The following is a 27,852-nucleotide window of genomic DNA, read 5'->3' on the forward strand; positions in this document are numbered from 1 at the left end:
TCCAAAAAGTAATAAAAATATGAAGTTTGAATTTAAGCAATTTATTTTAATTATAGAAAATTTATTTCATTTGCTCACGCACATCGGATATTTTAAGCAAGAACATATGCCAAATTTATGGTTAGTGTTTTGTAACCTTACTTAAAAATAATTGTTTTATATCAATTAGCTAAATATTTTATTTCTTTTATTTTATTTTTGTAAAGCTAAAAATAAATTTTAAAGGAACTGTAATTAAAGTTAATTACAGTAAATATTTTTAGAACTACGAATACTTTGCACGGCGATTGATGTATGTATAAAACAGCGCAGTTAGCATGCAAGGTTTTTAAAAACATAAAAACTTTAATTAACTTGATTAAGAACAAAAATGAAAGTGTTGTGTAAGCAGATTTTTTCCGCATACCGTCCACAAAATGTGGGTTTGGTAACTTTCTAAAACATTATCAAAAACCTGGAACACTGGCACCGACAAACAGAAAAAAAAAGTGAAGCGGTGTGGAGTGGGAACCAGTCAGCCGTGACGAGTGAACATTTGAGTGGAAATTCGCTGTCTCATTTCTTTTTTCAACAGAAAACGCCTTGGTCGTGGATGCGAGAGAGCTCATTTGACTTCTTGCTAGCATAGCAAGTGTAATGTATGTAAGCGAACGTAGCGTGGTTATAAGCGCTTCGACGCCATGTTGAATTATTTTTTGGTTTCTTTTTATAGATCCTGGCTACTATAAATAAGTTTTATTGTATTAGATTTAATTTTCAAAAAAAAATTTTGCAGACTTTTTTTGGTAGAGTTTTTACGCAAAGCAAAGCTTTGCACATTTCACGGAGATAAGAGATCGAAAAAGCGGCAGAAGCCATTGTTCGAATCTCTAGCACTCCAAAACAGAAGAATAGAAGACAGAGGTCTAGTCACACACAGAAGTACTTTTGTACTAATTAAAAAAACACAATGAAACTAAGATCTCAAATTTTGTAAGTATTTTTTATAATTATATTTAACTTATTTGTTTTTTGAATTGTTAAATGTAAACTAGTATAAGAAGAAAATTTTAGAATTAAATGAATTCTGTAAAATGTTTTATAATTTTAAAAAACCATTAAATTAAAAAAAAAGTATTTATAAAGCCATAGTTCATGTGTAACTTTTATTTTCTGTTTTATATTTGGTGATCTTATTGTTTTACGTTTACAGGTAGTACTTAAATTAAATTTAAAAAATATTGTAAAAATATAAATTTAAATAAATTTTATAACAGCTGTTTAAACACTAAATACAATGTTTTTATCAGGTTTCTGTGTGTTTTCCTTTTAGTTATTCTTTCACAGTACTGATGCTGCTAAAGTTAGTTATTTAAATGTTTAATACAAAAGATAATTTAAAGTTGAAGACTGCATTAGTTTAAATTATTTCGTACAACGTAAACTAGCTGTTTTGTAATAAAGTGGATTTTTTAGATTTAATACGCCTAAAATAGTTCTTAAACTATTCTTTTATTCAGATTTTTTATAAACTATAAAATAATTAAAATCTAAAATAAAACGAATAGCGTGTGTACAGCACAACCTAACGGTGAAATTATTAGAAATGTAGCCACAGCTGTTGCTAGAACTTTATTATTATTCGTTATAGGCACGTTTAGCTAGACTATTTTGTACTATAAGTTTAATTAAATAAGTTCCCTTTTTTCAATTTTTTGATTAGTCAATACAGAGTCTAGTTTTTTTAACTTTATATAACTTGTGATTTACTTTTAATGTTTAACTGCAAAAAAATTGATTATAAACTTTCTTCGACAACTGACTTGTTATTAGCTAATTTAAAAAGGTAAAAACTTTAAATTAAAAAGGAATTCGTAATAAGATAGCTTGATTTTTATACTGTTAAACATTAAATTTAATACAGCTGGTTAAAACAACAAAAGTTAATGCTAAAGTTAATTGCTAAAGTCGCTTAAATTCAAAAAAAAATTACAGAGACCTTTTATAACTTTATTTTATAATGTACTCATTTATTTTTATACATCTGCTTTCAAGTATGTGTAACTAAAAAACAAAATAAAATTGTTTCATTGAATCACTTAAACTAGAGACATCGAAGAGGAGGCTACAAAAAGCTAAAAGTTAAAAATCATAATGATGAAGAGTGTAATGGTAGAGATTGTAAGGGACCTTGTGCTGGTTGCGTTTCTGAAAAAGGACGAAGAGTTAGTTTTTAATAAAATACAACGCAACTAGTTTAAATACTTTAATAAAAATATTAAACAAATTAAATATATTTTTGATCAAAATGCAACTTAATAAGTTTTAATTTGATCTGTTTTTCAAGCTTGCTCTGTTTTGTATCATCTACAAGCTAAAGTCTTATTATAACACTTTTCAAATCTAATTTACATTTAATTGAAAAAAATGATGTTGCTTTAAAAACGTTTTTTAATGTACTGGTTTTAGCAGTTTGTCGTATAAAAGTCTTACATAAAAAAGACTTAAACCATCAACTTATTTCAAGGGACCACATGGAGAGCAAGGAAAACCAGGTCAAGTAGGTAACCCTGGAATACAGGGAATTGAAGGTGTTAGAGGAGAAAAAGGGTCTCCAGGAATGCCGGGAAAATCCGGATCTGATGGTCCAAGAGGAGATAGAGTAATTGCTTTAATCTTTATTTTATTTCAATTCCTAAATTTTAGTTTAGTCAATACTATTAAGACTTTGAAATATAAAATGAACAATTTAATCTAAACTGAGTATACTATACCCAAGCAAGTAGGTTGTTTTGCTAGTTCGAATAGTAATGGTTGCTTTTAATTAATTTAAACGTTTTTTCAAACAAAATAAAAGATTAATTAATAGTCATACATTTAGAGCAAAAAAAAAACAATCAAGTAAGTAAACAAACTGTTTCTTATAATTTATTTGAAACTTAATTGTTTGACCCTAATTTAACAAAGTTCAAGTTATAATTAATGTTCATAATAAAAATTTTTATAAATTAGTGTGAATAAAAATAGATTAAAAAATTTTAAATGAACTTACTTTAAAATAGTGGGTGAATAAAATTAGCTTAAATACTTAGTGCTAAACATCTTTTTGTCTTTTTTTAAATAGTGTTTTGTTTAAAAAGTAATCGAAAAATATATATAAGTGCGAATTCTTTAGGGAAACCCAGGACCTTCTGGTTATAATGGAATGCCCGGACACGACGGTTTGAAAGGTGAGCAAGGTCCTCAAGGTTTACCCGGTGTAGATGGATGCAATGGAACTGAAGGAGACCTTGGACAAGCAGGAACACCAGGTACCGATGGAGAGGATGGAAGCATGGTAAGTAATACATGTAAGTATACTCCATTGAAAGAATTGAATTTAAACCTTATGCAATTTTGAAGGCAAAGCCTGGTGAAAAAGGGCAAAAAGGTGAACCGATTGAAATAGACGATAATACTATGCCGAAAGGTGCTAAAGGTTACAAGGGACCTGTTGGACCACCAGGCCCACAAGGTTATGTGGGTTCTCCCGGAGACATTGGACCAAAAGGTCCCGACGGACCACCTGGACCTCCAGTAAGATTTTAGTTTTGATTGATATTTTTGAATTTTTTTAAACATCTAGTTTATAGGGTCCACCTGGACCAGATGGTAAAAGAGGAATTGACGGTTTTTTTGCTGTAGCCTTTATCGGAAAAGTTGGCGATCCAGTAAGTTTGCAAACTTTAATGATTAAAAGAAGCTTCAAGATATCCTAAACAATAATTACATATCGGTATTTTATAACTTCAAATTTAACCGTTTTATACGTCATAAAAGGGAGAAAAAGGACCTCCAGGTGATCCAGCTGAACCAACACCAGCTACTCAAAACGAAGGAAATGTAACTGAAGTAAAAATAATCGACGGACCTCCTGGTGAACCAGGAGATCAAGTTAGTAACAAAAAGTACTAGATAGACTTAATTTCAACGATTTATAAATAAAAAATCCGTTATGAAACTAGTTGGTTTTCAATTTAAGAACTTTTTTACAAAACTTTGAATGTTGCTGCTATTGACTAGGATTCTTGTATATTTATATTTTTTAAGGGACTAAAAGGATACAAAGGATACAAAGGTGAATCTGGAAAGAAAGGTTTTCCTGTGAGTTAACTTTTTCTAACGCAAATAATCAGCATACATATACGATAAGATTACATTGTTTTCATATTTTCTGTCCATTAGAATTTTTTGTAATAAAGCTTATAAAGATAATGACGTTAGGGCTACCCTGGTCTTGATGGGATGAAAGGTGAGCGTGGAATCAGAGGAATGGCCGGAGGACGCGGTCCAAGCGGTGCCCCAGGACAGCAAGGGCTTGCTGGAGTAAAAGGAGATCCAGGCATGGATGGTGAGCCGGGTGTACCAGGACGTCGTGGTATGGATGGAGAGAGTGGTGAAGATGGTAGAAATGGTCAGCCTGGTTTCCCTGGACTTAAAGTAAGCTTTTTAATTTGTTAAAATTACAATGTTATAGTTACCTGTTTTTTTCTGTGCAGGGTATTACTGGTTTGAAGGGACCTGATGGTCCAGAAGGAAAAGTAGGTATGGATGGTCTACCAGGTCTTTCAGGCCAAAATGGACGAGACGGAAGAGACGGACTCATTGGAGATGAGGGTGATGATGGTCTTCCAGGAAAGCAAGGACCAAGAGGAGAGAACGTAGTTGGTGAACCAGGAAAAGATGGTTTTGCAGGTTCGTTAGGCACAATTGCTGTATTTTACATGTACATATTTTTTTACATTTAAAGAATTACTTTTTTGTTACTTTTCAGGTTTTGACGGAATGGTTGGAGATGCTGGTTCTCCTGGTATTGTAGGTGCTCCAGGTCAAAAAGGTAAGCGTGGGCCTAAAGCAATGTCTATTCCTGGAACACGTGGTACAGATGGTCCTAGAGGAGAACCAGGTAGAGATGGACTTCCAGGTACTCGTGGTACTCCTGGAGAGCCAGGCAAATTTTATGGACTTAATGAAAAAGTTTTTGGACCAAAAGGAAATGAAGGCTCGCAAGGTGTTAAAGGGCAGAAAGGTTTTTCAGGTAAAACATTTTCTTCTAGTTGTTTGTTAATCTGTACTATATATTAGCTAAGTTTATAAAACTTTGTAAGTGGTCAGCTTCAAAAAATGACAAAAATACTCCTGATTTTGTTTTTTCTTTGTATTTTTGTTTGAATGATCATTTTGCCTACAAATTCCTTTATTAAAATTAAAATGTTTTTCGAAAAATAAAACAATATTATTTTGTATATACCAATAGTTTTTATATCATTTTACATTCTAAAATAGACATAAAACACTGTTTAGTACATTAAAAATATAAGCTTACATCAAGTTTGATAATAAACATAGGTAAGGGACTTTTAACGATGCTTTACATCAATAAAAGTTTATATACTTTTTGCTTATTAATTTTTAATTAAATTTCCCAAACACTTTTAATTACTTCAATCTAGTTATTTAAAATTAGTTTAAATCTATATTTATCTTTTTATTTCTAATACTAATTATTTGTACTTGTAATACTTTAGTTTGTTTATCGAAAATTTTGATTTTTCATTCTTCAGTTTAATACTTTTAAGCACTTTACTGTTGTACAAATTAAGCTTCAAAATTAACTCCTAAAAACTACAATGACAACAAAAAAAAATAAAAATAGACTAAATAACTAAATAAGGAATTGACGGAGAGAAAGGAGAAGAAGGTCTGAAAGGTTTTCCTGGAGGCGAATGCGACTGTGAGGATGCACAAGGACCTGAAGGTGAAAATGGGCCAATTGGAGAGCAGGGTAAACCAGGAATGACTGGACTTCCTGGATTAAACGGTCAACAAGGAAACCTTGGCGCTCCTGGTGATAACGGAGTGAAAGGAAAACGCGGTGAACAAGTAAGCAATAATTACTTATCTGGTCGGTTTAATACATTTGTTTAAGTTTCATTCAAAACTTAATTTATTGCTATGCTTTATAAAATGTATTTGAATTACTTTTAAATTTGTAGATCTATGACTTCCCGTAGTGTAGTACAATACATTTTGTTTTTATTTAAATTTATGTTATTGCTTGTTCTTATGCTTGATAAAACTATATATCTTGGTATAATTTACTACCGGCAAAATAGATAGTAAGTATAAATTAGTCTACTCTTACTTATAGCATGTTGTACAATTTTAGAATAAGTTTTTAATTACTCGTTAGTATTTTTTATATTTCTATCTTATTTTTGATCAATATCTTTTTATCTTAAATAACTATATTAGGTAAAATTTAAACTTTGTAAAACAACTAGTCTAACTATTTCTTTAGGGTCCTAGAGGAGAACAAGGAAGTCCAGGAAAAGCTGGTGAGCCTGGAGATATTGCTGTAATCGGAGAATACTTAGTAGAAGCAGGAGACTCTGGAGACATCGGTGCTGACGGTGTTAGAGGTGCTGCAGGACGTGATGGAAAAGATGGTCTCACAGGACAGCCTGGACGACGAGGATCAAAAGTATGATAATTAAAAGTGTTTAAAACTAAAGATTAAAAGTTTTTTTTTTATAGTAATATACAATTGAAAACTGAAATAAACGCAGTCTGTTCTTATCAAGAACATTTAAAAATCTGACTTTATTTGCTTTTTTTTAATTTAAATTAAAAATAATGCGTTTTTTTTATACTTTTATTTTGCAGAAAAAAATTGATAAAAACTATTTCGTTTAATTACCGAAAGCAGTTTACATCACAAACTATTGCAAATAGTTAGAATTTTAAAGTATTTTATTATTTAAGGGAGATATTGGACCTGATGGTCCTGATGGAGCTGATGGTAAAAAGGGAGACCAAGGTAGAAATGGAAGGAGTGGTAGACCTGGACGCAATGCTGTTGGAATACCTGGACGTCCAGGAAAACCAGGGAAGCCTGGAAATCAAGGGCCGAGGGAAACCCTGGAATTAAAGGACGAAAAGGTATTTTGAAAGTAAAATGATCAAACTTTTTTTCTAAACTCAGTTAAATTATTTGATCTTTATTTGATAAAATAATTTTTAGGGTCAATTTATTTTTTTATTATTATTATTTATTGCAAAACTTTAGAGTAAAATTCGATTTTGTCTCGTACGTTTGATTATCTTAAAAAAAACAAAACTTTAGTTACGGATTTTTGTGGCATTATGCATTTTATAAAATTGTGAAATTTTTTTGCTTAGGATTTTTGAAGTTTTTTGTTTATTGATTGTGTTTTACTATTGGATATGTATTAGTAACATAACATGTTATTGAAAGGGTTTGAAAATAATAATTACAGCAATTAGAACTTTATGGTTTGTAAAAATTTATATATTTTTCTTTTAGGGATGTTTTGTAATATTACTTGTTGTTTTGAAAATTTATTTTAATACTTACATTGCATTGATTATTGAAACGGGCAGCTATGAAAATGAGTTTGGGAAACTCTTGTTTAACCCTATATTAATGTTTTTCTTTAGTTTCAACTGCAGTTTTCATAACTATCTTGTAACTGACGAAGGCTGTCAGATGAAACAGTGTTTTGAAATAAATTTTGTTTTAATAAGTTTCCTGAACTAAAAGTAATTATAATTTATTAAAAATGGTCAGTGCTTTTAAGTAAAATAATTTATATAAACACTTAATCATTTTTACAATTTTAAAACTATTTTAAGTTATTTGATAAATTTCAATAAATTTACTTAGGTTTTCCCGGAGAATTAATCCGTGGAAGAGTGATGAAGGGAGTCGAAGGTAGAGTAGGTGATGCAGGTAACCCTGGTTTGAATGGACAAGACGGTATGCAAGGAATGCCAGGAGAAGATGGTGAACCTGGTAAGCAAGGTAATCCTGGAGAAGATGGTGAACAAGGAGAAGACGGAGAAAGCTTCGAAGGCCCTGAAGGTACTGAAGCAATCTTAAGAACATAATAAAATAGTTATAATGCAATCTAGGACAGGAAAACTTTATCGAAAGTTAACTAAAATTTCTTTTTTTTTATACTTTTTCAAACCAAGTTTAAATTTTGTAAGTCAATCTAAAAATAACTTATACTTCTAACTGTGTGTTAATCTATTAAAAAATATTTTTACTTCAAACTTGGAATTTTCTAAGTACTATTCTAAGGACTCAGTTATATAAATACATTTAAATAAGTATAGCTGATTTTATTAACTCATTATACTTTTAAATTAAAATGGGCATAACTTAGAATTAAGTTTTAGCAATTGTTTTAGAATGCGATAGTAAAAGGACTCAGATTATTATTTTTTATTTGAAACGTTTTAAAGTCTTAAAAGATAAGTTTGGTTCTGTTTACTGAAGATGTACAATGCCTAATTGCCTGAAATCTTGTTATTTTGTTTCAGCTAATAATCATAGCTGTATTTTATATGAACGGGTATAAATTTCACGAAGACAAAATTGCACGAGGGGACTAAATTGCACGAGAACAAAGTTGCACGAGTGCACAAAATTGCACGAAGACAATTTTGCACAAGTTACGTTTTTGCATGATAATAAAAAAAAACAGAAAAGAAGAAAATAATAAACTAAAAGATAATTTAATAAAAATAAAATAAAAAAGTTACTGACCGAGGGTAAGGCTTAGGGGTAACAGTGATAGTAAAAATAAAAATAAAAATAAGTAATAAAAATTATTAAACAAAGAAATAGTAATACTTAAAAAAATAGTTACCGACCGCGGTTAAGGGTTAGGAAAAACAGTGATTGTAAAAAAATAAAAATAAAATAAAATAAATAAAAATTTATAAAAAAAGATTTAACCCGTGCAAAAATGTCTTCTTGCAAAATTGTTTGCTCGTGCAAAAGTGTGTTCGTGCATAAAATACCCTTCGTGCAAAAGCGTCTTCGTGCAATTTTGTCCCCTCGTACAATTTTTTACGCTCGTGCAAATTTGACAACTACCCGTATTTTATAGTTTAAAACTAGTTTTACTTTAATACTACTAGTTTTTAACTTTACAAGTCTTTAAAAGCATTGATTTTATCTAGGGCGACCAGGCATGAGAGGTAATAATGGAGCTGATGGACTTGCTGGTCTGCCAGGAATAATTGGAAAAGACGGTAACCCAGGAGTTGACGGGTTACAAGGAGAGCCTGGAAAAGATGGCAAAGATATGACTGGAGAACGTGGTGAGCCTGGACAACCAGGTTTTGCTGGTTTGGACGGCTTAGATGGTATGGCTGGAATGCCAGGAAAGAAGGGCGAAGCTGGTAAGTTCGGTCGTATTGGAGCACAAGGTCTGAAAGGAAAACGAGGAGAGGAAGGTCCTACTGGTGCTGATGGTCGACCAGGTATAAAAGTTTATTTTTATTGCTTTGGTTATGCTTTCATTAATTTACTTTTTCCTTTAGGAGAAAAAGGAGACAAAGCAGAACCTGGTCTAAACGGTGAACCAGGACTTGCAGGCTTGAAAGGAAGAGCTGGTATTCAAGGACCCCGTGGTTTTAAAGGTAATAGAGGTAAAGACGGTATACCAGCAACAGGAAATCTTAAAGGGCAAAAAGGAATATCCGGATTCGATGGATTGCCAGGTATTTTATAAACTTATTAGTAATAGTACAATTTTTTTATATTTTAAGTATAATTAAGGAAAAATTTTGCAACGATATATAAAATTTAAAGCATTCTTACTGAAAGTATGCACAGTAATGTGTATAAAAACTATTTTACTGTGTACAGAAATTTTGATTAATGACAAAAATATTTTTATATCTTGTGTATATTATGTCTTAAATATTTTATTTTATTATGATTGTTTTGGCATAAACTAGTATGTTAATTACAAATAAAGACAATTAAATCTTAGTTATATCATGATTAAAATATTTATGAGTATAAAAAGATTTATCTAGTGAACACGAGACTTTTCATCTCTACTTTACTGTGTACAGTTTTCAGAAAGTTTGAGTATCACTAGAACAACTTGTTTCTTACTGTTAATTTTTTTTTAGGAAATCGTTACTAAGTAACTATATTAAAGATAATAATAAAAAGCTCGAAATAAATAATTTTTTTGAAGGAATTCCAGGAGAAAAAGGTGAACGCGGTTTCGAAGGATTTGCAGGATTAGATGGAAATGTTGGAGAAGAAGGAGAACAAGGACTAAATGGACTCGATGGTTTCCGTGGTAAGTTTTTTCAAACACCTTTAATTGTACTTTTCGATAGAAGTTTTCATTCTATTTGATAAAAGTAAAAAAACAGACTTTTTCAATACATTTTACTCTTAACCAATAGCAGACTTGTTTAAAAAAAATATGGACTCAAAAACTTCTTCAAAGCTTATTTTGAGATTATTTTATTCTTAAGATCAAAACAGTTTATATTACTTTGTTATCAAATAATCAAAAAAAAATTGTGTTTTTGTACGTAATTATTGTTTTCATATAAAATATCTTAAGGTCCTGATGGACAAAGAGGCTTTAGAGGAAACAAAGGTCCATCAGGAAAGCCTGGTCGTCATGGCAAGGATGGTCTTCCCGGGGTTGTTGGAAGAAAAGGGGCAAAAGGTAGTTTTTTAGATTTTATCAAATTATTTATTCTAAAATAATGCAATAAACAAATCAAGAACTTTTTTTTATAACTTTTATATCTGCGCAAAAACTTAAGTTAACATAAGTAAAAAACTCTCCACAAAGTTAAGCACACTAAATTAATTGAAAACTTGTGACAATTTATTCTTTTTTTCAGGTAATCAGGGTCGAAGAGGAAAGAAGGGACCTTCAGGAGATGCAGCTACACCACCAGAAGTTGAAAAAGATAACTATAAAGATGAAAAAGGTGAACCAGGACCACAAGGAGAACAAGGCTAGTAAAAATAAATCAAATATTTTACTATGTAATTTTTAAAGTAACTTACTAGCATGGTGAAAGAACAAATAAAAGTTTATTTTAGTTATAAAATACATATTAAAGTATAAAAACTTTTTGTAAAAAAATATTAGAAAATTTATCAAAAAACTCAGCTTTAAAACTATTTTTTAGACTGTTTTATGTTTACCTTTCATTTTCTTCCAAACTATTAAGTCTGTAAAGTTTTATTATGTTTTTACACTTATTAAATACCGTTCTTAAATTCTTATTTTACTTGAGAAAATCATTTAGGTATGCCGGGACCGCTCGGTAAACAGGGACAGCCAGGCAGACGAGGTCGTAAAGGAGATATAGGCAGGCCAGGATTCAATGGTATGGAAGGTATGAGAGGTAAAGACGGTCCTCGTGGTCTTGATGGCTTCAAAGGACAGCGAGGAATGATGGGCCTTGAAGGTATTGAAGGAAGCAATGGAGACAACGGGTTCGACGGTCTTCCAGGAATGATAGGACAGAAAGGTCAACAAGGAGAACAAGGTAAAGTAAAAATCTTAAAAACATTGTTTGAAGGAAATTTCTTGATTGTTTAGATTTATATACCGAACATAATTTTGTACAGGTAAAAAAGGTGGTCCAGGACCAAAAGGTAAAAAAGGACAAACAGGTAGTTCAGGTCTTGACGGATTTTCAGGACGTCAAGGACAAAAAGGATTGCGTGGTTTACCAGGTAAAGATGGTCTAAATGGATTAAAAGGACCCAAGGGATCTGTAGGTGGTCGTGGTCCTACAGGAGAATCAGGTTTGTTCTAAATTTACAATTACATATAACTATAAAACACAAGAGTTAGAACTTTGATTAAGATCTCGCTATTTTACGGTTTGTTTATAAACAAGACATATAATTTTATCACAACATTATTTATAAAAAACTTTAAGTTATACTACTGTTTAATTAAAAGGGCCAAAGTATTAAATTTTCTTTAAAAAAATATGTTCTTTTTATTTTTTATAGCGTTAATGATGTTTTTTTTATGTAAAAAGTTGTTTAGTAACCAAATTTTTTATTTTTTTGATAAGTTTTTCAAGATGTACAATTAAGATGTACTATTGAATTTAAGTAAAATTCTAAGTTTACAAAAGATAAACTGTTCAATGAAAAAAAACACGTACAACTTTAAAAAAAAATACAAAAAAATCCACAGTAACTTTAAAATTGATGCTTTTTAAACTGTTTTTACGTACAAATACGTAACAAACAATAAACTATTTTTTACTAGGTCCACAAGGACGACCCGGATTACCAGGTTTAGTTGGTTTAGAAGGAATGCCTGGACTTTTAGGAGAAAACGGAGAACCTGGATTTGAAGGACTACCAGGAGAAGATGGCAAGTATTTTTTTGTTATTGATTAAATTATTAACACAGTTTAACTAACGACTAGTTTTATGGTTTTTAAAAATTATTTAATAACAATATTTTATGACGAGAGTTTTTTTTTAAACGTAATACAAAATTAAAAATACGGAACAAAATATTAGCACATACTTTCAATAAAAATTTAATGAAAAAAGTTGAATCGTCGTTAAACAGGTCCTGAAGGACAACCAGGTCTTACCGGATTTGACGGTATTGATGGTCCTACGGGAGACAAAGGTTATCCTGCAAGAGGAAGACTAATGGGTCCAAGAGGAGAACCAGGTTTTAGTGGTGAAAAGGGAGATATTGGTGCCGAAGGAGAAATTGGACCTGTTGGAGATATTGGTGAGCAAGGTCCAATTGGAGAACCAGGTCCTAGAGGAAATCAGGGTCTTGAAGGTTTTCCTGGTCCTAAAGGTGAACCCAGCGTTGTTGGAAGAAGAGGAGATGTCGGAGAACCTGGAGAACCCGGTCTTGACGGATTAGTAGGTATGCATGAAGATTATTTTAAAATTCGATCAAAAATAGTACTATAAATACAGTATTGTCATACTTTGCTTAAAAAATATAAAGGAGAACAAGGAGAGCGTGGACCTCGAGGTTACCAAGGCTTGATCGGAATGAAAGGACGTCAAGGGGACAGAGGACTTCCAGGAAAAGACGGTTTTGACGGAATGGACGGATTTCCCGGCTCCCAAGGACCTCCTGGATTACAGGGATTTAAAGGAAGATCAGGTAAAGACTAAATACTTATATTTTACAAAATTGGTAGTAAAAAAAACAAAATAGTATAAATCAATATTTTACAAGTAGATGAAAAATTTAACTTAAGAATGCAACTTAATACACAGGCTCCATTGGTAAACATGGACTAAACGGTATGCCAGGAAAAGATGGGGAAAAGGGACAGAAAGGACAAATAGGAAAGCCTGGTATGGATGGATTAGTAGGACTGGCGGGTGATGAAGGTGAAGATGGTGAACCCGGAAGAAAAGTCGGTGAAAAGGACGCTCCTCGGGGATCACGTGGAGATCCAGGTTTGGACGGAATTCCTGGTATGATGGGAATGCCCGGTAACACTGGTTATAGAGGACCTAGAGGGTTAAAAGTAATTTGTAGTTTACTTATAATAAAATAAGAATACTTGTTTACACTGTTTCAGTGTTAGCTTTAAACCTTTTTTTTTTAGTGTTTCGAAAAAAGCAAGTTTAACTACAATAATAATAATCTAAAAATTTTGTTTTGCTGGAAACAACTGTTTCTAAAATTTTACTTTTTTAGATTCTATCAAGTAACAAATTGTTTTTAATTGTTTTAGGAGAAGTTTGTAAATTTTCTAGGGTTCAAGAGGAAACCGAGGTCTTCCTGGTCTAGATGGAAGTAAAGGAGTTCCAGGAATTCGTGGAAAGCCTGGATCTCAAGGAGAAGTTGGTTTTCCAGGAACACCAGGAATCGATGGCTCAACGGAAGAAGAGGAAGACCTGGAAGAGCAGGAAGACGACGACCACCCGGTCACATAATCGTGCGTCACAGTCAGTCGACAACTGTTCCGGATTGTCCAGCTGGAATGAGAAGGTTGTGGAAAGGCTACAGTATGCTGTACTTGGAAGGAAGTGAAAGAGCTCATGGTCAAGATTTAGGTGCGAGTTTTTTACTTATTCTTTTTCGTTATTTTTTCAAGTAATTCAATGATTCGGTCACGACTTATGTTGTACAAGTAAAAACAATCTGGCTAATACTATTGTTTTAAGAATATTTACTATAATTGTTATAGAGTTTTAAGTAATAATTAGAAACAACAGTTTTTTAAGCAAATGTTTAAATAATAACTTTCAGGTTTTTTCTATGTAAGTAGTTTAAGTTACTAATTTGTTTTAACAATTTTTAGATACTGCTAAACCATATTTTTATTTTTCAAGATTGTATTTTTGCCTATTAACTTAATAACATAAAATGAAAAGCAACTTTTAAGAAATTAAATTTGCAACAACTATTTAAAGGTTGAGTCTTTACATTAATAAAACTTTTTTTTTAATTCAAATACAATTAGCACAGTGGCCCCAAATCTTGACCCACTATATCTAAGATGTTAAATAGGGAATCAATTGTTTTATAAAATCATCAGTAGGGTTAAGACTGTTATAGAAAATTCATTCTAGTTTAAAATTTTTATGTTAACTTAACTAACTCTGAATTGTTAGTGTTTTTTAAATATTTTTTTAATTAAAGGTATGCTATTAGTAAAAAGCTTTTGTCGATGTGAACTTTACTAGTAGCAATGCTCTAGACAGCTAAATAGAATGTTCTATACATAACTCATTTATCAAATAGGTTCCGCTGGTTCATGTGCTAGAAAGTTCAATTCCATGCCATTTTTGTATTGCAACCCCAATGGTAATTGTAGATATGCTGGAAGAAATGACAAATCTTATTGGCTAACAACAAACGAAAGAATTCCATTGAAACCAGTTGATGTTAACAATGTAAGTCACGTTTTTATTTCTATGTAATCGTTTTTCAGACTACTAGACGTTTTTTTATTCATCAAAAATAAGTATGAGCAAGTATAACAGCTTTTTAAATTTTATAACTTAAGCGAAACAGGTTGTTTGAAGTTTTGTTTAAAATTTTAGTTTTTTTTACAATCATACTATTAAAACTAGACATTTCTTAAATACTTTATAAAAGTTTTGTATTTTATATTTACTATATATTGTTAAATGAAAGATATAAAAAAAGCGCTCAAAAAGTTTGGTCTATAGACCTGGTGTACAAAAAAACTTTTCGGTTATCGAGTCGTACACCACAGAATTACTAATAAAAATTTTTATGTTGATTTGTTTTTATTATTTAGAAAATTTTTAAAACCTATTTTAACCAGCTTTACAAAACATTACAAAGGTATACTTATATTTATATATTATGAGCAGGTTGAGAAATACATAAGCAGATGTTCAGTTTGCGAAGCTCCTTCATTAGCAATTGCAGTACACAGTCAAACAACTTTGGATCCTAACTGTCCTGTCGGATGGAACAGTATGTGGATGGGTTACAGTTTTGTCATGGTCAGTAGTTTTATATACCACTTATAGCTGTTGAATTTAGACAAAAAAAGTTTTTTAGTACAATTTTTACGCTATTTTTCATAGAATTAAAAGTAATTGGCAAATAAAGAATAAAAGTTTGCACACTTTTAACAGCACACGTCATCTGGAGCTGAAGGCAACGGCCAAAAGCTGGCGAGCCCAGGATCGTGTCTCATGGATTTCCGTGCCACTCCTTTTATTGAGTGCAACGGAGCCCGTGGTCATTGCGCGTTTTACAATAACCAATTTAGCTTCTGGATGACCACAGTCAAGCCTGGTAACGATATGTTCACGCAAGAAATGGAAAACCTCATGATAATGAACGGAAACTTGAGAAGTCGTGTCAGCAGGTGTAACGTTTGCATGCGTCTAAACCCGTAAATTTGTTTTTAATGGTTCTTTGAATTAACCAATAAATTCAAGCTATTCTAACGAGATCATATTGTAAAGAGCAGCAGGTCCCGAACTCAACAAGGATGGGGCGTTGTTGCCACGCCAAAATTATTTTCAATAAACCAACCGATTAATAAAATTCGGTTCTCTTTATTTGTATTTCTAACTTTAACTTTTTATCTGCTATTTTGAAAAAAAAATCAGCATAGTTTCAATATTTTTGTTTTTAGATTTGTTGTTTGAAATTTAAGTTTTTTAGTGGCTTTAAATTTTTTGCCTTTTTAAGTTTTTTTTGCTTTTTATTGAATTAATTTAGCAAAAAGTACTTGTACAAGTTTCGAAAAACACACAAATAAAGTTTTGATTTTATAGAAATATTTTTAAAATATTATCATGTGATAATCGTCTGTGTTTAAAAAACCTCATTAAAACTCAAACATATTATAAACAACAGAATAATACTAAAGTAACTAAACACTTTTTCGTTTTAACAAGTAAATCATCTGATACTTATAAAGTATTTATACACAAAAATTATCAAATAAAATTATTAATAGAAGATATAACGCTAAATAAAAGTATGATAAATCATAAACTTAATTATTAATTTGTAAAACGATTTTCTGTTAGATCATTTTGGTATACTTTGTCTTTATAAAGATTTTTACAAAATCAGTCTTTAAATGGTCTAAATAAGTCGACTTAAAAATAGTATTTATCATTTTGCTATTGAAATATAAAATATCGCTCTCAACTGAAATAGATTTTTAAAACTTATCGTAAATAATAAGGTTTTTTTAAGTTTATTTAAACTACATTAAGAAAATTAGATAATCTGAGTAAAAGAGTAATAAATATACATTTAACTTTGTTTCTAAAAACAATAACACATTTACTTATTATTTAAGTACTGTACAAAAACATGAAATAACTAATAGTTGTCTTGGTTTTCTATGTTTTTCAGAAAAAATTCTAGGACTTTCATGTACTTTCTACTTTCTTGTTTCAATAAAGTAGAACTTTTAGTCAAACTTTAAATATAAATCATAACTAAAATGTACAATAATCATAGGGTAAAAATTTGTAGCTGATAAAATATTTAGAAACAGTTAAAGTAAGTTCTCTTCTAATCGTTTTTAAATTAAACTTATAATTATTTAGTACTATGAAAACAAGTTACATATTTTAGAACTACTTTTTGATTACCTTAATTAAGTTTACCTAAACAGAAAAATGAGATTTTCTAAGATTTTATAAAAGATACAAAATTTAAAGAAATCTTATTTTGTAAATACTTAGTAATCTTAACTCTAACAACGACTAACTTTTTCAACTGATAAAAAGGAAAAAATTTTTATGTTTACTATCACCTGATAAAAAAATCTTTTAAGTACAATTCACTGAAAAAAAAGAATTTTGTAAGATGAACAAAGAGCTATACTTAAAATTAATATAATATCTTTAATTTATGAAGCCATACTTTAACAGCTGTATCTACTTGTCAATGCTAGATGCTTTAATTTAGTAGAAAGCCTAATTTTAAAAAGTTTTCTAAAATGCTAAAAAATATCTAGATGAAATTATCTGCATAATACGATCGATATATGAGTATTTTAGACATTGCAAAAAGCAATAGTCTTGAAAACTCCGTATTTTAATTAGATGTAAACAATTTTTTTAATAAAATAATAAAAATCTTTTTAATTAGTATAGACTGTTTAGCTTTTTTATTTCACTATAAGTTTTTTCTAAGGTTTTTTTTTTCTTCGACCATGTAAACTGTTCAATAAAACTGATTATATAAACTAAAGGTTTTAGTCTAAGAAATATTTTTTTTATTAATAAGATTAAGCTAGTAATCAAAATATAACATTTTTTTTTTATAAAAATTAATACATAAGACTTTTAAAGACTTTTTGAACTTGTTTTTTATTTGATAATTTATTTGTTTTAGAAAACATCTATAAGAAAACTTAAATAATAATATTAAATTAAAATAGTTTTTTTTATGAATTATAACAGTGTTATTAAAAAAAAAATCCCTTTATAGTTTAAAAATAAAACTGAGCTTATTTTAGTTTTCGTTAATAACAGATTCAAATTGTTTATCCATTTATATTCAGGAATGTGGAGTGATTAGGAAAAAATGATAACATTTAGTATAAACGTAAAGTTTTTTAATGAGACGACACAGCTTTAAAACAAGTAGATAATTAACACATTTATATTTAAACAAGTTATAAAAAAAATAGGACAAAATCGCTTTTTTTAAAGTTAATTAGAGCGATTGCAAAATCTATTCGCTTTGGATTACAAATCTCTTATTTGTTCAAGTAGATATGCGTTATTTTCAATCTAATCGAATCTAATTTATTTCAAAACTGCTTGTATTTTTTATAAATAGAGTTTTTATACTTCTTCGTACAACTTACGTTGTTTGTCAAATGATTTTTTTATATTTTTTTTGCGAATAGTATTAAAACAAAAAGTTATGTAAGTTTGTACTTTATTTTTAAAACTATGTTAACTAAGTTTTTGAACTTTAACGCCTTTAGTCTAGTATCATTTTTCTACGACTTACTGCAAAACGCTTTTTAAAATCATATCATATTATTTAAGACTACATCAAAACTTACAAACCATTTTAAGGACATTGTTTTAAACCACGTAAAAGTTTTATTAAGTTTTCTTCTGTACTCAAAAAAATAACAACTCAATTTAATAAATTACATTATATTTTTATATAATTATAAGGGAAACAATTGAAACGGCATAAAAAGAATATAGTAGAGTATGTAAACTACACAAAAATTATAAAAACTAACCAATTTAAAAACAATGAGTTTATACAACAAAAGTTTAATTTAAACTATCAAAAAATTGACTTTAACGAAATAAGGCAACACCATAGTCAAAGTTGTTTTTACAATGCTTAGGTTTGTTTAAATAAATTAAAAAAGCTTTGAGTCGAATTAAAATTATACATTTTAAAACACGTATCAAAAAACATTCAATCTTACGTTGTTGATAAAAAGAAGAAATAGAGGTTAGCAGTCAGAAATAAAAAATAAACTGAAGAAAAAGTATTTAAAGCTAGAAATGCCATGAAAATATTAGCTGAACACTTAGAGAACAACCATAATTTTGGTGATAATTTAAAAGTTTCCAGGTTTAGTGTTCAAAGACATTGTTTGAATAGCTTTTATTTAAATATACTCGAAGCTATTAAAATATATTTAAACAAACCTAAGCTTTCTAAAAAGAAATAAGTAGATTATTTTATTAATATAATATTGTTTTATTTAGTTCAAACTTCTTTTGTGTTAAATTGAATTAAATTTTCGTTGTTTATTAAAACTCTAAGTGTTTTTAATTTTTATTTAATATAGTTGTTATATGTTGATTTGTTCTATTCTATAACATAAGTTTAAAAATGTATGAATTAGAGTGCTAAATACATAAGAGCTTAGTTATCAAAATTTTGTTCAACGATTGCTACTTTAGCTAACATTGTTTCTCCTAAAAGGATCTATAGAACTTTGTTACTTAAAAAGCTCTGAAGATCCTTTCAAGAGAAACAGTGTCATCAAAGGTAACAATCGTTGAATAAAATGTTAATACATATTCTATTCTAGTTTTTGCAGTTTCTATTTTATTTTTCCTGAAGACAATAGAAAAAACATATCGGAAATTATATACTTGAGTTTTTATTTTGTTTTATTGAGTACAAAACCAAAATAAAGCAGATGTTTTTGAACTTTTTTTTTAAAGGTTTTTTTTTGTATTATCTAAGTTATTAAAGCTCTAACCAAAAATCAGATTTATTTAAACAGCAGATTAGAAAAGTGAAACAAATCTAACAATACTGCTATATTATAAAATAATTTTAAATAAAGATGTGCAAACTAAGTATTTTATTTACAACCAGGTTTCGGTGACAAAAAAATTGCTACCTTTTCAAGTAAAACAAAATAGTAAACTGTAATTGAAAAAAAAGTAATAATGTTTTAGTGTACAAAATATTACGTACAATAATTGAGACACTTCTCAGTAATTCTCAGTAATTGAGACCTACACTACAAGTAAAAATTAACTATAATGAGCTAAGCGATAATCATAAAAAACTTTTATATGTTAAACGTTACGCTCTTTGTAAGCTTTTTGCAGGGGTTAGAAGTGTTTTATAAGTAACGTGCCGGATTACTAAATTACAAATCTTTTACGGGCCAGAATTGATTGTAAAAACTATTTAGCGGACCTGAATAATTTTAGAACTCATACAAAGTAATAGACAATTTTTAGAGCAGAGATATTTGAAACAAACTTTTAATAAACACAACTGTTTTTTCACAAATAAAAGTAAGTTGTAGATCGTATAGAAAAAATTTCGCACAAACTGTTTTGCACGAGTGGTCAGCACGAAATTTTTTCAATCTGAAGATACGTCGCTCGCTGAGCTTTGCCTACCCATGCATTGATCTTCGGTAAAAATATGTTTTTAGGATAAAGATACATTAAGTTTCTTTTTAGTTATAAATATATTTTATTACCATATTTTTAAAATCTACTTTTATCTATTTATCAAATATTTGTTTGTACAGTAAGTGTAGGCTAGTTTTTTTGACAAAAAAAAAAAACTATTAAATTAAAGAAAAATATTATTGCTAGTTATACTAGTTTTATTAATTTTATTTTCAATATATTTTTCCACAAAAGTAAAAATAAAAAAGATATAAAATAAAATAAGTTGTAAAAAATAACAAGAAAAAAAAGTATATATAGATTGATTAAAAAAAAATAAACAAAAAAAAAGTTACCGACCGAAGGTCAGAGTTAGTTGTAACAGTGATAGTAAAAATTAAAATTTTTTAAAAGTTAATAAAAGTAAAAACTAATTAAAAAAACAAAAAATAAAATAAAAACTTACCGACCGAGGGTAAGGGTTAGGGGTAATTGTGATAGAAATATATATATACCTAATAAAAATTATTATCATAAAAATACAGGAGAATTTAAAGAAGTTATAAAAAACTATCTATGAAAAACAAAAAAATTAAAAATTTACCTACCGAGGGTAAGTGTTAGGGGTAATAGTGAAAGCGAGAAAAAAAAATTAAAGTTATTAAAAAAATTTTTTTTTTCAATCTGTGCAAAAGTGTCCCCTCGTGCTAAAGTGACGCTCGTGTAAACAACTTCTGATTCGTATATTGTTTATTTTAATAATTCTTCTAGGTTGCTGTTTTTATTGGACTATTTTTTATTCAAATCAATATATTTTTGGTTTGTGTTACTTTTGATTAGCTTGCAGGAATGCGGTTTAAAACCAAATTCACTTTCTAAAATTTTTTTTGATTTTTTGCTATTGTTTCTGTGTATTTGATTTCATTTCTATAGTCACTCTATTTGACTTAAACAATATAGTTTTTTTTGACTTGATCGTATAACTTTTTTTACTACAGTTAGTATAACCTTTTAGATTTATGCGTACCAAGATTTAAATTATAAAATTTTCGGTCTGCAAAAGGCTTTCCTGATATATTTGAATTTTGATTTAAAGATTGCTCAGATTTATTATAGGTGATACAAAAAGTTAAGTAATGTACTAAGCATAAACAATTTCGAAAAACTTTATCTATCTGGATCCGGATTAGCCCGGATCTTGATTGGAAAATTATCCGGATCCAGCCAGATTTTAAAAGAAAAAAAACTAAAGATTTTTTTTCGATTTTACTAATAACAAGTCTTGAAAAAAAGTAAGATACTTATAACTTTAGTCAAACTAATTAATTTTATATTATTAAATGTAAGTTAATTATTCTAAAAAGTTATTAAAAAAAATTTTATCTAAGTTTTTGCGAGGAAAATATTTTATAACAGTTCCTGAAAAAAACTTTTTGATTTTAATAATTTTGATACATTTTGACCTGATTTCTAAAAAGACACGCAAATTAAACAAAACCTTAAAATAAACTTAGTCTATTTTAGAATTACAAACATAAAAAACTTAAAAACTAATGATTCTACTTTACGTTTATCACTTTACTTACTGTTTGCAAACTAAAAACTGCAGCTATAATCTTTTTTATAAAATTTCACTACAAAGTAGCCACATAACAAGTTTATTTTATGTGCTAGGATTTAAATTTAGTAGTTGTACATTATTCTAGCTTTGATATTTTACTATTTTTTTAATAATTTTTGTGTAGTTCACTTTTTAACATAATTCTCCAAATACTTAATCTTTTAAATTTAACTGACTATGATTGATAGCTAAAGTTTTTTGTCTTAATTTATTGCTTTTTAAAATGTTTTATAATCACCTCTCGCGAATCTACGCATCTTGTGTACTTAGCAAAAGTGCGTAACTAAACGAGCGAATGTAATTAAACGAGAGGTAGCAAATTTACCTAATAATTGACTGTTTTCTTATAATGTATTTGATTAAATACAGTATGGTTACTTTCCTTTTTTTTTTGTACACAAAAATTGTTTTTATTCAAATTTTAAATATATGTGAAAAGCTTTTTAATAAAATAAGTTTATGCCTATATAAAGTATTTCTTTTCTTCTTTGTTCCGTGCCCATCTAAGATCAAACTTGCCTTGAATGGTAATAGAGAAAAATCTTTCTCTAATATTATGCAACACAACTATAATTTAGGTGGGCAAAGAACAAGTTAGCTAAAAATAAGAGATTTATTGAGCTGAAATGAAACTTTATACCATAACTGTTGTGTGTACTTTGTTTTATTTATAGGAATAAAGGGTAAAATACACGTAAATTACAAAAGAGCAAAGATATATAGTTCAATTGGTTCCTGATGGAAGGCACAAACTAAAAGTAAAAAATTTTTAATTTATAAAAAATCTATCGTTACCTAAATTTATAAGATTAAATTTCAAAATGTTTAAAAAAAATACTGTTAGTTAGCTCAATACATACAACAACTATATAATTCTGGAGTTTTTTCAGTTATTGTTTTTTTTAATAATTTTTGAGAGTTCTAAAATGCGTAATTGAATTAGAGTGCGTCGATTCGCGAGAGGTGACTGTAAGTTATCGACGTAAATTTTTATATAAAAATATTTTTTTATACGTATCGATATAATTTCTTCTTTATAATTGCTCTACTTACTAATTTAGTCTCGCAAACTATTTTAGTATATAATAACTTTTTTTTGAAATAAGCAGTTTTAAAGATAGTAGAAGTAGAATGTTATCAGAGTCAGTTTAATCTTGCTTGCATTCAATAAATACGTAAAACAAAGGCTGATTTTGCGTATAAAAGTAAGTGTATAAAAAGATTTATGATATAAACATACTTTGTAGCTTTTTATAATAAAAATTTACTTTTACTACACAATTATTTAGAATTATATTTGCCTCTTAAATATTGATACTCGTAAAAATAAAATTCTCTCAGGCTAAATTGTTGATAAAGACGATTTTTTAACATGTTATGTTTCTTAAATTGCTAACGTTTACTAAGTTAAATATTAGAGGGGTAGGTAAAATTATACATGGTGGAAAGCAGTTTTTTTGGCATGTTATTATTGCTTTAATAAAAAAAAAACATTGCTTTTGCAAAGAAAACGTTTATTGTTGTAAAGGAGAAGATTTGAGACTTAAAATATTTTTAGTGTTGAACACTAAATTTTAATAACTAGTTAAATATAAGGATCAATTTACTTTTGTCACAGTGTTATGCAGCTAAAACTAAAAATGGCATAAACATTTAATGCCAATTTAGGTATTAACTCTTCCTTAAATTTCCAAACTGGCTTTTATTGAAGCTGAAAAAAAATCCAGCATGAATGATGATCACTACTTTCACACAAGTTTAAGAAAAATTGGTATGTCTTTCAAATCATATTATTCACCTCATCTATTTGGTTTATGTCAGGAGAGTGATGTTATACTTATTGTTTTAGCAAATGGTTAACAATAAATAAAGCTTTGAGGAATTTATGGTAGAAATGTGCAAAAATTATGTTACAAAACTATCTTACAATTCTCCAAGGCAAGATTTATTTATGAAATTATATTGAGAGCATGTTGTTTTAATTTTTATAGTTTTATTTAATTTTATGATTATTTTTATAACATGGTTGCCCCATACTAAGGGAATTCAGGGAAACTCAATGAATTTTCAAGTTGTAGAAAATCTCAGGGAATTTTGATTCTCTTATTTTAACTTATGGCAGTTTTAGTTTATTCTAAAAATTTCAAAGAAATTTTAAGATCTTTTAAAAAATCTCAGGGGATTTTTTTTCTAGATCTCGAATGAGATTTAATTAATCCAGTTTCAATATTTTGTTTGAAAAAGTTAATTTTATCTATTTTTAAGTGCTTATTTAGAAAGTTTTTAGCCTTGCGGTAAGTTCTTCAATATTTTTAGAATTAACATGGTAATTTTTACTAAAAAACAAAATTAAGGATTCGAAATAACTCAGAAAAACTCATAGAAGTTTTTGGTCACTCAGGTAAGATTTTTAGACCCTGTTATAAGTTAAGTGCTAAGTTATAAGAAAAAAAGAATGTGAAGGCTCACCACTATGGTCAATGGATTGGTGTTGAGAATGATCCTTAGGTCATTGATCCTCACACCATATGTTTTGTAAACAATTTTTAGCAAAATTATATAAGAAAGAAATTGGTATGCACTTTTAAAACCTATTTCTGCTAATATCAAACACACTGTCTCCTTCTTTAGATTTAGATTTTTACAATCAAGTATGTTCACATTTTTCTTTTTACCCTTTCTACAAGAGCAACCACTTGCAAGTAATGAAATAACTTAAGTTAGATATTATGGGGTTTTTACTGTAGAGTAAAAACTGACTAAAGGGCAATATATGGGAGATTTGAAATTTAAACTAGATATTCTGGAGTTAATAATGAAGAGTAAGAAAATGAGGACAACTAGTAAAGTAGCAACAACTAGCTTATGTACACCAATTAGTATTTAATACAGATAAAAATTTCATCAATTTATGACCCAGGTCCATGAAATAAATAAAAATTTAAATAATGACCTTCAAAGACTTATTTTTCTTTGAAAGCTATATTGTTTTAAAAATTAAAATAAAACTTATTCAAAAAATTTAATTGGAAATTGTCTAAAAAAAAGCATCATCACACTTGATTAAGCTAAGGGTTCAAATCCTAGTTGTAAAAATATATATTTATAAGCTTTATTATATGTTGACATGATTTTCCAACATACTTCTATAGTTTTTGCAACACAAGTTGCCTTGTAAGCTAAAATATACTAAAACAAAAAATAGTCAAAATTAAAACAACATGAAGGAAAAAGAGATCATTTTTTGTTAATTAAAAGCTTACTAAAAAAATGCTAAAAGTTGAATTAATTTTTAAGTATATTTTTAGACATGTGTGTTGAGACTTTTTTAGACAACTTTAATTAAAATATGAAAATAATTTTTTTAAATAGATCAACATGTATTTTATGTTTAATGATACCCTGGAAGAACAGTCTTTGAAGACCATAATAAAAGTTTTTGTATAATCTATGTTTAAGTCAGAGAACTATGCTATAATTTGATTAAGTCTCCATCTGTATTGGTTGTATATTAAACCACATAAATAAGTTACACTTGATATTCTGATGTTTATAATAGACAGGGTTTCCAAAAAACTTGGAAACCTGGAATTTGACAATTTAGGCTAAAATACCTGGAATTTGAGAAAACTAGAATTTTAAACAAATTTTTCTACTATACATGTAATATTTGTTTAAAATTCTAGTTTTCTCAAATTCCAAGTATTTTAGCCTAAATTGTCAAACTCCGAATTTTACATGTTTAGTAGAAAAATTTTGATTTGACGTAAAAAATCTACCATATAGATAATTTTTTTTGTCATCATCAACATTTTTTTTATTATAAAATACATTTAAAGAAGCTTTAAGATATCTTTTTAGTGTTTTTATACTGTTTAACACAGTTTTTTACCTAAACTTACTTTAAACTAAAAATATACCCAAAAATGTGTACTTTTAAAACCTTGAGAAAATTTGCTAACTATTTGGCAACCCTGAATAGAGGGACAATTATTATTTTTAGTTTTTTTGCCACAGGGGGAAATTATAAAAATGAGTGTGGGAAGCCCTACTCTTTTTATATATTTTTATATTTAGGGAGTTCTATACAGTCCCATCTATGAAAAGTTCCTGTGACACAACTTCTGCTGCTGCGCATTAACCCAGAAACCAAAGCAATACCGTCCGTATTTATTGAAGGGCTGTCTCATGCCCAGACAAGTTTAAAATTTTAGAAACACCAAGACTAATATGATTTTCCAGGTTATTTGAAAAATGCAGTAATCTTTGAAGTTTTTTCTTAAATTTATTTTTAACCTCAGTAATGAATCTAAAATTTATACGAGTGCAAGATTTAAAAAACCACATTGTTGGTTAATTTTTCAATTTTTGAAGGAAATTACTACAGTTAAAGTACTATTTTTATAAAATGTATTTAATAAAATATTTTCAGACTTTTCTTTTATTGTTTATTATTATTAAATATGTATCTTCTACGTTAATAAAAAAGTTTATATAAGTTTGTCTAGTATATTATTAGTCCTTAAGCAATCAGCAAAACATCACATTTAAAAACTTGACCAAAAAATTAGAACCATATTAAGAAAGTAAACCTATTTTTTGGTTTTGTATTTTAACTCTAATATTGATGTTCATGCTTACAACTAGTTGTAGTATAATTGTAACTGGCTTGATTTTTTTTTGTATTCTTTGTTACATTAAAGAGTATTTCCTGTATTTATCAAAGTGCAGGGTTGCCACACACTTGGATAACTCAAGATTTTTTGGGTTTTTTAAGACTCAGATTGCCTGGTTTTTTTTATAAAAAACTCATGAAATTTTTAAGGTTAAAAAAAACCTCAGTAGAGCTGTTTTATAAATTTTGAATGAGAGTTAGTTGGTTTAGTTGCAATATTTTTCTTATTTTATAACAAATTTTGTTGAATAACTTGATTTTTATTAGTTTTGAAAAGTAAAATTTTTTAAGGATTAAAAAAAAATTGTATGACTCAAGACAGTTTAAGGTCACTCAAGACAGTTTTTTGACTCAAGAGTGGCAATCCTGAGTGTGTAATTTTTCATTGATATTTGGTTTAAAGAAGTTTTAAGCAGGGTTACTAAACACCCACGGTATTTTGAAGTTTTGAAAATCTCAGGCCAACTTCAACTTGGTAGCTTAAATTTTCAAAATACTTTTTTGAAAAATTGTACTTAGTTTTTGTTAAATTTTAAGTTTGAGATTTTCAGTTGTAAATATTTAAAAACTGTACAAATAACTCTTTTTTATATTTCTACAATTTTGATTGTCACTTTTAAAAATTTCAGCCTTGGTACTAGCTCCACTAAATATTAAAAATATATAATTTTTATAGCTTAGTTCATAGTGTTATGAAGATATAATATAAGTAAATATAATTATACAAGCCAAAAGCTCAAGTTCTTAATATCTCAATATTTTTTCACAGTAAATAATTTGATTTGATTATATAAAAAAAAAATTAGTTTTGTTTTTTGTATAATTGCTTGCCATATTAAAACTTGTTCATAAATATTACAGGGTTGCCACACACTCAGGATAACTTGGTAGTTTGAATTTTATTTAACTCTAATGTACTCTAAATCTAAGATGTGTAAAGAATATCTTGTCAGTTTTTTTAGGTCTTGAATAAGTATTAGTTTATCCAGTTTCAATATTTTAATACTCTATAACCAACTGTGTTCATAAAATTATTTTTTTCTGATTATTAAAAGTTAACTTATTTTTTTTAGCTATGATTCTAAACCAGTGGTTGTCAAGCTGATAAAATTCTGTGCACACTAAACTGCCAAAAATAATTTCTGTGTACCCCTAAATTATGCCGCTAGTAGTAGGAACACGTAAATAACTATAATTTTTTTTATAAGGATACTGCAGCAATTTCTGCACTTAGTTGTTAAAACCTAGCTTAACTATTCATAGAAAACTCCCACAGTTAAAAAAAAAAACTATCCTGAATTAAAAAAACATAATCAAATTTCCATAGTTATACTAAGTCATCCTAAGATTTTTCAAATTTTCTAATTA

At 28.4% G+C, this 27,852-nt stretch overlaps 1 pseudogene across 1 annotated transcript; it reads left to right on the forward strand.

The window, feature by feature from the left end:
• Positions 1–779: 779 nt before the first annotated feature.
• LOC145847762 (uncharacterized) lies at positions 780–16,249 on the forward strand (annotated as a pseudogene). The gene is made up of 31 exons (XR_014371509.1): positions 780–972; positions 1,290–1,342; positions 2,088–2,204; positions 2,507–2,641; positions 3,155–3,316; positions 3,382–3,555; positions 3,612–3,689; positions 3,799–3,912; positions 4,069–4,122; positions 4,243–4,458; positions 4,518–4,713; positions 4,793–5,056; positions 5,693–5,901; positions 6,320–6,502; positions 6,784–6,960; positions 7,299–7,314; positions 7,706–7,903; positions 9,013–9,555; positions 10,044–10,151; positions 10,425–10,532; positions 10,714–10,830; positions 11,128–11,370; positions 11,453–11,632; positions 12,111–12,218; positions 12,423–12,737; positions 12,822–12,983; positions 13,100–13,356; positions 13,589–13,888; positions 14,580–14,731; positions 15,179–15,313; positions 15,449–16,249. The product of XR_014371509.1 is annotated as an uncharacterized LOC145847762 (transcript).
• Positions 16,250–27,852: the final 11,603 nt, after the last annotated feature.

Source organism: Thalia democratica, unplaced genomic scaffold, assembly GCF_965202585.1.
Source record: "Thalia democratica unplaced genomic scaffold, ktThaDemo2.hap1.1 HAP1_SCAFFOLD_1077, whole genome shotgun sequence".
Taxonomy (NCBI): Eukaryota; Metazoa; Chordata; class Thaliacea; order Salpida; family Salpidae; genus Thalia; species Thalia democratica.